This window comes from Ciconia boyciana, chromosome 1, assembly GCF_034638445.1.
Source record: "Ciconia boyciana chromosome 1, ASM3463844v1, whole genome shotgun sequence".
Classification (NCBI taxonomy): domain Eukaryota; kingdom Metazoa; phylum Chordata; class Aves; order Ciconiiformes; family Ciconiidae; genus Ciconia; species Ciconia boyciana.
In genome coordinates this window covers 95,917,908-95,929,933 of record NC_132934.1, presented here as the reverse complement: position 1 = coordinate 95,929,933, position 12,026 = coordinate 95,917,908, and positions in this window count along the sequence as shown.

Here is a 12,026-nt window from a genome sequence, read left to right as displayed (position 1 = left end):
CCAAATGAAATATCTAATTAACCATAAATTTGTATTTATTGAGTGAGATATGTCAAGGAACCCATGCTTGCCTTGGCTGATAGGGATATTATGAAGTCTGAAATTACAGCCTTTAAATGCATCCCTTCAGATGACAGTGAAGACTCAAGCATTCACTGCAATGTGTGATTTATTTATTACCCATACTGCCTGCAGGCAGAGGGGAGCCAAACCCTGAGGATCCCAGACTAGGAATTCACTGAAGCAGAAGTGATTTTTTTCTTTTCTTGTCACTTGTTAGTATTTGAGAGTTGCTCTCAACAGTTCCAACTCCAGTAGTGGCTTTCCTGCCTTTCCTCCAAGCCAGGGGGATCCCCACCTCGAAGCAGTTCACTCCAGCACTAATTTTGGAAGGACAGGTCTCAGCGCGAAGACTTTCTAGGTACAGACACATAGGGATTTTTAGTCAAAAAGGTGCTGTTCACTTCAAAACTTCAAACTACTTCCTAAGTTTGTTTGCCTCTCTTCTACAGAGAATAAAAGTATTTAATATAAAAGGAAACACATCTATTTGCACTTGCTCCTGGCTTTTTAACTGCTCGGTCAGTACCCCTGAAAAAGCAACTTATTCCTCCTGGCCGCCACCAAGGAGTTTATTATGCAGGCAACAAAGGGCATGTGCTTGGCCTTTGACCGTGGAAAAAGCAAATAATGGTGCCATATTATAAGAAAAAAGAATCTCATCATATTGCAGGACAATGTACAGCATTATAAAAGCAAAACATGATATTCCTCTGCAGCACAAAGTCATTTTCTCGGAACTCATCTGGATGATGTGAAATGGCCTTGTTCAATACTCTAATGATTGACAGACATGATATAAAATACCAAGATGGATAATATGAGTTGCAGGGCTCTGATTCCTCCCACCATTCGTGGGATGAGCCAGTCCCAATAGGAAAGAGGTATTGAGCTGTCATCGGAAACCGCGTGACAGCAGCTTCACATCTTTTAACAGAAGGCAAGAGATAACATCAAGAATTTTAGGTCATCAATTTTATGTACAGGAATTTTATATAAATTCCTGATACGCCATACATTTTTATTTTTTAATGTTGCTCTTTAATATCACTATGTGTCTTCTCCCTACTGCTAGGTGTGAACTGTGACAACTGCAAAAGAAGTATTTTCCCCAACACTACTCTGAGCAACTGTCTCGTACAGCCAGTGCTATCAGCAGTGTTAATATGAGCAGTTTCTGAGCTTGCACCGACACCGCTGGCACCATGACATTAAGTATACTAACCTGAATGATTCCCATTATGTGACGCCTCAGTAAATTTACTAACATTACCGTAAACTAACAGCAGCAGCTCGTAAGTCCCTCATGCTGGCTTGTATTGATTTGGAAACATGCTGGTTCAGAAACAAAATAGCATGACTTAAAATCTGATTGTAGCTGTGTATCAATCATAATATTTGCTAGTTTACTGGTGTTACACCTTACTCCCTAGTCAGTAAAATAAACAAACTTCAGAGTGTTGTTGTCCGGGGCTATAATCCACCTAGGTGATGTGTCCGTACAGGGAAGGTGCTGCAATACATCCTTAAGACAACTCCAGTCTGGATTCAGGAAAATTATCTGGGCTTGACACATTTTCAGCTTTCACCTGCAAAACCTCTTTTCATGTTTGCTTGTTGATCTTAATTCTAACTCCTTCCTGCTTTTCTGTCATTATCCAACTCACAATGTTAAACATTTACTCCCTTTGGGATATGCTGTGAGGAAGATGCTCTACAGGATACACTGGTGGTGTTCCAGCATAGCAGGAGACATGCACTCTGCACTCCGAAAAGCAGGTGGTCATCCTCCCGATGCTCCACGAGGAAGTTATGCACTAAGCTGGGCATGGATTTACATTTTAGCTATCTTTTGGTAGCTACCCCATGTCAGCTGTCTTACCCAACCCTGGAAGCAGGTGAAGGTGGGCAGTTACCACAGCGTAGTTCGCAAACTGCAACTTTGTACCTCAGCTTTTCTCGCAGTCGCTTACTCAAGGCAGATGCTACCATATCAGTAAATAATCCTTCGGTTAAGGATCGCACAGGCTTGCCTCGAGTGAGTGGGACTCAGCAGGCAACCAGATGCTGGATCCTATTGTCAAACAGATGCGCAAGTCCTGGCTGAAAACTCATCTTGCCAGCCTTCCTGCTTGGATATTAACCAAACCTGAACACCACCACCACATCTGAACAGCTTCTCCTACCCTCTACCACCTCAAAATGAGTGGCCACATGACGTTGAGAGGTGTGCTTTATCTCACGGGCATCTCTCTCCATCTCCTTGATTTTAAAGTAGCATAACTCTTCAAATGACCGAATGAGTAAAATGGGAACAAACAACTTATTTTCGAAACTGTCCTTACAACCTTCACAGTCTATGTGTTCTCCATATGCTAGTACCCCACCATTTATATTTCACTGGAAGAAACCTTGACCAGCCAAGTCACCCAATTACAATAAAATGCGGATAAAGCATGCTCTAATGTCTAGGAAGACAGAAGAGATGTTTCAGCCAAGCTGGAAGGATACACAGATTTTTTTCAAAGAAAAACCTACCCAAAGACTACTTTGCTAACACTGTTTTTCATTGCTACACCTTAGCAAATACATAGTCAAGGATATCTTGCAAAAATCAACAGAGAAAAAAAAGTCAGATTGCTGTTTATTATTTTTCTCCGTAGATACCTTTCCTACTGTCCCTAGAAGCTTTAAAAATAGCAGAGAAACAGAAGCCCTATAACTATAATAGGCACCAGTGATTTATAGCAGAAGTTAGAGGGTGAAGGACTCTGCTCTAGCAATGCTGAGGAAGGTATTGAAAGGTGAATATTAGAGGAGAGAGGTTTCAGAGAGCTTCTGAGGTAGGAAACTAAAATTTCAAAGGAAAGGGAACCTTTAACAGAATGAAACAAATGAGGAAAAGGAAGCACGCAGCCTACAACACAAAATTTACACCTCTATAAAATACACCCATTTCAATGTTTCTTTCAGCAATTCAAATGGGAACCGTTCATGAGACAAGTCTATGAGAGACTGGACTGGTTTTACTACATTGAATCAACAGATACAGATACCGTTAGCTATTCTGTTGTATATTCACTGCCTGGTAATCATTACAGAGGTATTTCTCACAGGGGGAAGGTGTTTCCAGACAGCACAAACAGCAGCAAAGCTCAGCTTCTTTGTCTGCAGGCAAGCAAAGACAAGCAATCTCCATACCCACCTTAAAAGAGATTATTGGCAGCCCCAACACACCTGTAAGCAGAATTAACCCAGTCAATCATAGAAAGAGAAACAAGAAGCAGGATATAAGTCTCTCTCCAGATTTCTTCCACCGCAAAACTCATAAAACAATGAGAATAGCAAATAGCCTCTGCAGCATCAGTGCAAACCTGTACAAATCATATGAACAAACAGCTGAGGAAGTACATAAGAGGGATGCCCTCTGAGAACGCAAGTATCTTTATTTTATTAACTGTAGAGGGCCCTCTGGCTGGATTCACATCCATGTAAATCCGAGTGTTATCACTGACATTTTAGCACAACTCCAGTTCAAAACAGAATAGACCAAAAAAAGCTACTGAAGCACATATATTTCAGTTTATTTTCAATTATGAGGTAAATGCAAAACTATTAGCATAAGGTTTTGCTGTTGCTTAACACTTTTTTGCTTCCTCTTAATGCTAGTATTTCTTCTCTCCGGTATGATGACAGCAGCAGAGCATGCTCAATATATTGAGCATCAAGATTTATATGCTTAAGACTTACCCGGAGGAACAGTAAGTTTGACATTTACCAAAACAAGAACTCATTTTCTAGACTGTTAGTCACTGTATACTTTCATTACTGTAACCAGAGGTCCCATGTGCCCTATTCCAGGTAAACAGAGATTGAGAAGGCAACAGCCACCTAAGAGAAGTTTGGCTTAACCACCCCCACCCCAGGAGGGAGGGCACTGGCACTCAGAAACAGAATGACAGTGGGGGTAGTGCTGACATGGCTCCCACATGGTCACAGCGTAGGGTTAAGCCAGGCTGGCTGGACAGAAGCAGCAGAGTTGCAGTCAAGGCAGGTTGAGGTCAGGAACGAGAGAAGGCAGGCGCCCACCTACCCAGGGAGCAGCAAGAATTATGGTCGTGGGACAGCACAGAGGTTACAGTGCTAAGGAGTCCTAAAGAAGCAGGCAAGGTCAGAATAACGTCAGACAGACACAACGGTGGAAAGCTGTACCAGGAATGATGCCAAGGATTAAGGCTTCGGCTTGAGTAGACAGGATTTCGGGAGAAGGTTAAGAATTAAGGTACAGAGCATGACCTCAATTCAATTTATCAATTCAACCCGGCCATGTCCAGCAAGAAACTGACCCAGAAACATTGTCTAAATTGGCAGACCAGAATCAACAGGTTTAATCCGCAACTGTCATCTCTTAAACCACTTCCCTGCCTCATTCACTGGAAACTGTAACTTCTCCAGTAAAGGAGACAGGGCTCCACTCTTAGTAGGCAGTAACCTCCTTTTCATGCATTGCTTGAAACTACCCTAGTTCACTGTTCATCCTGTGCCTTGCAAAACAAGGCTCCACAGAAAAGAAGAGCCTTTCCAAGAAAACACACCACGCTTGAGCATAGCTTCTTAGTGCTTTACTTTGTAACATTAGCCTTCTGTCAGGATTAGATTTCTGATCTGATTTCCTGATTAAAAATAAATGAATAAAACAACCTTCGCTGTGTAGCATCATCATTGTCTCTATCAAACAGAACATGAACATGTCCCCAGCAGAACATGAACCTTGAAGTGACAGCAACAATCTCTTTCAGTTAAACAAAGGGAGGAATGGTAGTGACTGCGGGCCAGTGTGATGACTGGTGAATGGGAAACACACTTCAACCACAAGCTTCATAGCTACTTGCAGGTGGCAACACTCAGCCTCCTGGCTTGAATCCCAAGTGCTCTTCAGCATTTGGAGCAATCATGCAGCAAGTGCTCTTGGAACACATTTCTGGGCACATAGAGGAGGTGGTGGTGACTGGAAAAACTAAGCATGGATTTACCAGGGATAAAATAGTGCTTGACCAACCTGATAAAATGACTGAATCTATCATGAGGGCACAGCATGCATCATTCACCTCAACTTCAGCAAGGTTTCCATATGGTTTCCACAGCATTCTTCTACCCCATTAGAACATTATGGTCTGGATGGGTGAACAGCTAGGTGGTAACAATTTTGTTGGATGATTGATTTCAGAAAGTAGTGGCTACTGGGTCATTGTCTACCTGTATACCAGCAACAAATGGAGTACTGTAGGAGTCTACTTGGGACCTGTCTTGTTTAACGCCTTTATCAATGACCTGGAGAAGGTGACAGAGTGCACTCTTGCCAAGTATGCAGATGACAGCAAATTAGTGGGATCAGTTGATACACTCAAGAGCAGGACTGCCATTCAGAGGAACCAGGGCAGGCTGGAGGAATAGGCTAACAGGAACCTCATGAAATTCACCAAGAACAACTGCAAAGTCCTGTACCTTGGTGGGAATAACCCCTGCAGTGATACAGTCTGGGGATTGACTGGTTGAGGAGCAGCTCTGCTGAAAAGGACTTGGGGGTCTTGGTGGACAGCAGGCTGCACAGGAGCCAGCAGCGGGCCCTGGCAGCACGGCAGGTCAAAAGTGTCCTGGGCTGTATGAACAGGAGCATGGCCAGTAGATTGAGGGAAGCAATTGTCCCCCACTCGTCACCGCATTTTGCACCGCATCTAGATACTGTGTCCTTTTTTGGTCCCCCCAATAGAAGGAAGACATCAATAAACTGGAACAAGTCTGGTGGAGGGCCACCAAGATTGTCAGGGGCTGGAGCACTTGCCCTGTGGGGAAAGACTGAGGAAATGGAGCTTGTTCAGCCTGGAGACAACCTAACATGCTTAAAGAACTTGCAGATGTGAAAAATGCTAAGAAAAGACAAAGCACCATCGTAAGCTGATGGCAGTTCCTACTCTAAAGGATTAAAATTAGAGTAGTAACTGAAACAGGACCATACTCAAAGCATGTCTAAGTTTAACTAATTTAAGAGCCAAGGCACAAGCCACACCCACAGATTTGGCCTGACAGACCAGAAACACCTTTATTAAGTGCAATTAATTTAATAAAGGCTCCCAGAGAGAGGTTCTTATCTGAGCGGTGTACCACTGCAGTCCTCTGCAAGCACTGATAAAAGATTTTCTCAGCTGACTGTGCTGAGAATGTCAAAGTGTCATCGAAGCAAAAAGCCCATTCCTGCTGCAGAAGTGATCTCTACAAGAGGAAAGTTTGCAAGTGCTTAAGTTTTCACTCTGTCCACTTGCGATCTTGTTGCAGGCTCAGTATCAAAGCAGATTTCCCTAGGATGACACAGTCCTTCCTAGTTTATACTACAGAGCCTACCTTACACACTAACTGCCCCAGCGTGTAGAAGGACAAGAATAGACATGTGGTTGCCCCGTAGATACCATAAAATGATATCAATTCCTGCCACATAACACATTCACTAGCCTTTGAAGCCCAGGTGACTGCAGACAGGGAATAAAGCTGTCTCTTCCTTGCAACCTGACATCTCGACAGCTCATTCTGCAGGGGCTGCCACTCTCGTGCCCGAGGCCATAGCGCTGCCATCTCCCCCTCTCACTGCTCTGCCTTCATTTGTGGAAGCAAACACAATTATCCAGAGAGGGGATTACTCAGTGATTTCCCACTAACTCATACACTTCTGTTAGTGTATTTAATCAGCGTTCCCACCAGAGCAAGTCCGTGTGGAGTTCATGTGTATTAGAACAAGCTACTCGGCAATATCAACGTGTAGCAATATAAACGAACAGCAAAAGCATTGCCAAGGCTATGCTCTTGCTTTGCCAAGCTACAAAGCATGTGCAGAGTGCTACCAGCGTAGGACCCACAGCCTGGGAGGCACCAGGAAACAACGATGAGGCTGAGTGGGACCAGCTGTCCTGGGCACCCATTTCATGGCTCTGGCTGTACTAGTTATGGTGCTGTGATGACAATGTGCAACTCCCCGGTCCGTGTTTGGGGGAGAGGGGGCAGGGAGGGAACCCCTGCAGGGGTTACTCCATCACATGGCATTGACTCAGCTGTGCAGCCCCTGACACCCAGAAGCAGGGTTTGACTCTGCGAATGAGACACTAACTGTGAGTACACAGCGAGTACTTACCTCCTGACAAGCCACGGGCTCCAGAATCAATGCAAGCCTGCGCAGAATACATGGCTGGTGAATGCACACGCTCATGTGAACCAAATGAATCATCCAGTCCAGATCCCACACTGAACTTTTGCCCTTACATTCATTTGCAATTAACATTTGCATTAACAGGATCATTATTTTTATTCACTACAATCTGGAGAGGAAAAAATAAATCAGGAATATCTGCTATATAAAGTAACCTGTGATCATATTGGTGAATCCAGTTCATTAATTCCCCTTCATAAGGTAAAAAAGTTAAAATAAAATCTGTGTTCTAAAAAAGTTTTAAAACAAACCACAAAAACTGTGCCTGTCCCTCAAAACACCTGCTGAGCAGACAGATGCTACCACCTGCTAAGAATAACAAAATTGACTGAATAGAGGCAGACCTCAGCCTGAATCAAGAGACAAGGGATTAAAGCGCTGACAGGAAAACAGTCACAAGAGCAGACACTGCCTCACCCCCTCTGAACAGTACCTGTAATGGACATCATTCAGCCTCTCCATCGTGATGGGAAATTTAGTGTGCTGCTGGCAGGAACAAAGGGCCTCTCCTGATTCCTTCTCCAGTCCAGGGAAACCGGTTGAAAACATGCTGAAGCAAGCCTTTTTTTCTTTTTTGTTTTGTTTATGCAAAACAAGCAAGTTTTGATAAATGCACCTCAGAGACCTAGAGTCTAAACATAAGCAAGCCAGTTCAGCATGTAAACAGAGAATGCAATGCCTGCCCAGGCTAGGATACTGTATGTCTATAACAACCACCATCTTATTAGTCCAAAGCACTAAAGATTTCCCCTTTTAGCAGGGGATTGCAAGTGAACTTGCAAAACGTATGAGCTATTGCTAAACAGTATTTCTTGGTTACAAGGACTGGTGTGGGTCCTGCTTTAGCATAAAGTACTTTTCACACTATATCATGAAGTCCAAAAGCAGAGGTTATAAATGTAATATCTGCATTTGAAATCTGGCTGGCCAGCAACCCTCCTCAGTTTGCCAACAGTAATTAGTTTACCTTCTTCACAAGGTAAGTCACTTGAACCACTTTTCTGCCTTACATTTTCAATTTCACTATCTCAAGGATGTGCTTCCTAATTGTACAAACATTCTTTTAAAGACTAGGAAAGAGTTAATTAACTAGTGAATAACAGAAAAGTTATAAAAACTTTTCAAAACAGACATCATGGCAAAGAGCCATGACACAACCCTGAAACTGCCAGAGTATCAAACAGCCAGCCCAGCCACTAATGACTTTGCAGAGTTACTCTCTGCTGTTTCTTCCACCTCCACCCTACCTCTTCTTCCTGAAAGGCATGGGAAAGGTCCAAGTCGCATTGAAATAAAACCTGGGAGTAACCTAAGGAAGGACTAATTTGCCACACTTGGAACATTTCCTAGTTTATCACGATAGTCCTGTCTGTGTCTCCTCCAGATGAAGAGATGAGTAGCTTAACAGGGCAAGGCTGCTTCTTCTGGCATATTTGTAGAGCCTAAGAGATATTAAGAGTAAGAAATATTGCCTGCCAAATGAAGTGGGAAATGTGATTTACTTCCAGGTTCCCTTGCCAAGGCCTGTTTCTCACATATCAGCTGAATTTATCCCAAGCACTGGTGTGCATAGCTCCAGTCAGATATGCCATTTCTTTCTTCCAAAGACAGGAACGCAGGAAGTGTTTTCACCTCTTTATAGATTTATTAAATTCTACTGGATTTAGACCTAAACTTAAAGTCTCGCTCAGTTTCTTTTCTGTCTGCCCGCCAGTTTGGGTCACCGACCTGAGAACATTTCAGTACTCTCTGCTTACCTGCAGAAATCTGACCTCTGTGCAAAAAGAGCATTTAAACGCATGTAATGGGCACCCCTAATAGAAGTGATTTTATTAGCAGAGCCACTATTCTTTTAGTAATTCAGTTTCACTTAACACCCATGAGACCCCCGTTATGTATCTGGCTAGAGTTCCTTCATCCAAAGTACAAAGTGTCTTCTTAATTCACTGCTCCATTTAAAACTTGGTATCTTGAGTGCCAGAAGTCCCTGCCCACTGTATGTAATTTATGTTTTCAATCCATTCCCCCTTCCCAATCACCTAACATCCTGCCCTTCAAAAAGCAGGGTGTAACCTTCATGCACATTCACCCAACTTCTACCTAACCTGTTTCTTGAAACTTGTGAGGTCATGAGTTATGGCCTCCACATGTCCCTAAACACCTGTATACTTCTTTCAGACAAACCAGGATGGGGATGTTTTCACAAATACAGTCAGTCCTCTCCTTGCTAGAAATATTTGGGCAGCCTGGCTCAAGTTTTCACCTCCCCTAAAAACCATTCATAAAGCATTCCCATGTCAGATCTGCAAATGAATAAGCCTGGTTTTAGACATAATTTTCCACCTGTGACTCTCCATGTTGCTTTACCAAGGAAGAACATGCATTTATCTCATTTAATGAATGATGGAGACAAATACATTCGATCCATAGCAAGCTAATGACTTCTACAGATGACTGCAGGAACTCTGTTCACTAACTTAACTGGTGTGGGATCACCCTTTGGTACCTAATAATTTGCACGTGAGGAAAAGTTACACAAAGAACATCATCTTATCTGGTTCTTCACAAAAAGAAACCACTCCAGAAATTTTAACTAACGTAAGAAAAACATTTTGCTTATTACATTATTGGGTAACAACTTCATTTTTGTAATAGGCTACCTAAGCCTCAAAAAGTTTGGTCAACAAGTCTCTGTTAATTACTGTAAATTACTTTAAATTACTTTTCCATATATAAAAGCAACAAACTGTCTTTCCAGAAATACAGAGAAATCGAAAGAGGACAAGTATGATATTATTATATCAGCAGCTTTTGTTGGTTTTCTGGTGTTTTTTTTTCAGCACCATTCACTACTTTTTTTTCCTGTGGTCTTAACCAAATTGTGTGAGATTTGTCATAGAAAAAGGGTCTTCCTCAGTCTAGCAGACAAAGGCACAACAGTTTCTAATGGCTGGCAAATTAAGCTGGGCACATTCCCATTAGAAATAGTCTTTTAAAAAGTACTAAAGACAGCAATTAACTGTTGGAACAAGTTACTAAGGATGGTAATGGCTATCTCCATCACTGGAAACTTTCAGCTAAAGCTTCTGGTTATGAAGTAGTAATTACATTAATGGAATTTCTGTGGTTGTCTTTATGAGTAAATTAAAATAGATTATCTGAATTTATTTATCCCCAGACTAGGATATAAATCTCCAGAGTTTATTGCCCTCCTTTAAAGGCCAGTAAAGCTATACTTATATTACTTTATCCTATATATTGAAAGGTCTTACCAAACTGACTTAAAAAACATGTCCAGTTTTCATCTTTGTAGAATGAGGTCACTGAAAGCATGTACAAAACTGTAACAATTTGACAGGGGGAGGAAGACAGTTCAGACAAAGCATCTGTTCTGAAATGTTTCAAATAATTTTATTAAACAATCATGTTTTACATGTCATCAGACCTAACCCTGAAGTGCAAAAATGTTTCTGAGGTATTAAGACTGGAGGAAAACAGGCACAGTATTGGTTGTTAGGGATACCACACTACAGCACAGTGGACTTTGAGAACAACAGGCCTTTACACAGCATTTGCAGGATCAGAGAAAACTGAGAACAAGTCTGTATTTGTCTTTAGTCTTGAGAGCCAAAGAGCCCTGATCATTAGCCAGTTGTGTCACATCAATGAAAACACAGGCATGGTTAACACAGGATGATGATAAATACCAATGAGGTGTTTTTAGGCAAATATGTACAGTACATGAAAAATGAAATTTAACTGCTGTATGTGTGACCAAATTCCCAACTGTCTATCCAGTCCAGCTTAATATATGTTGTGGCTACGGTGGCCCCTCTAGTACCAGCATTTTTGTCTATTCTACACAGCTATGCCACTGGCCTCTGCTCCTGTTTGAGGGCACCTGGCTACTCACACACACTTCAGATAAGTCTGATGTTTATCAGATTAACTAGAGACAACAGTACAGTACCGCTTGTGGCCTGTTATCCTTCTAGTTGCCCTCTTCCCCTCATCCATGCAGTGAAGAAGTCTAATCCATGTGGAAAATCTGCTAAAGAAATAAGCATTGATTTACACCTCTTCATGTAGAAAAGGAAAGCCTTATCTGAGAACTGAAAAACTCATGGTGTAAAACTGGCCCTTACAAATTAGGGTATTAATGAGACTTTTACTCAACTGCCAAATTGTGCTCCAAAAATAATTTTGTATGACGAAAGTTTGGGCATTACGTGTTTGCATTAGCTTGCCTTCTCAAGGAGTCAAGGGGAAAGGAATACTTTTCCCCTTGTAGCAGTTCCCGGGGTTAGAATTTGACTGAAGGTTGCAGATGTGGCAATTCTGTGGAGAATTAATGTTCTGCTTAGATTTAAAGTTAGATTAAAAGTTTAGTTAGATTGAAAGCTCTCAGATTCTCACTCTGATTTAGCTGGAAAAAGTTTTTTTCCACCTCAAGAACTGCAGTGTTTTTTTCTGGGACCAACTGCAGTTTGCCCTAAACCATTTGACTCAAAGATACCCAGCCAAATTATGTCCTTCACATGCTATCACCACGATTCAATGGAAGATATATCTAAGAAAACATTTCCAAGTGAATAATAAGCAAAAGTCACTATTCTAAGTCTCTCTGGGGTTATTTTTAGCCAAGACAGCTGAAAACAAGTTCCTCCTGAGACACAATTGTTTTTTTCAAATTTGTGAAAAATACTATGAC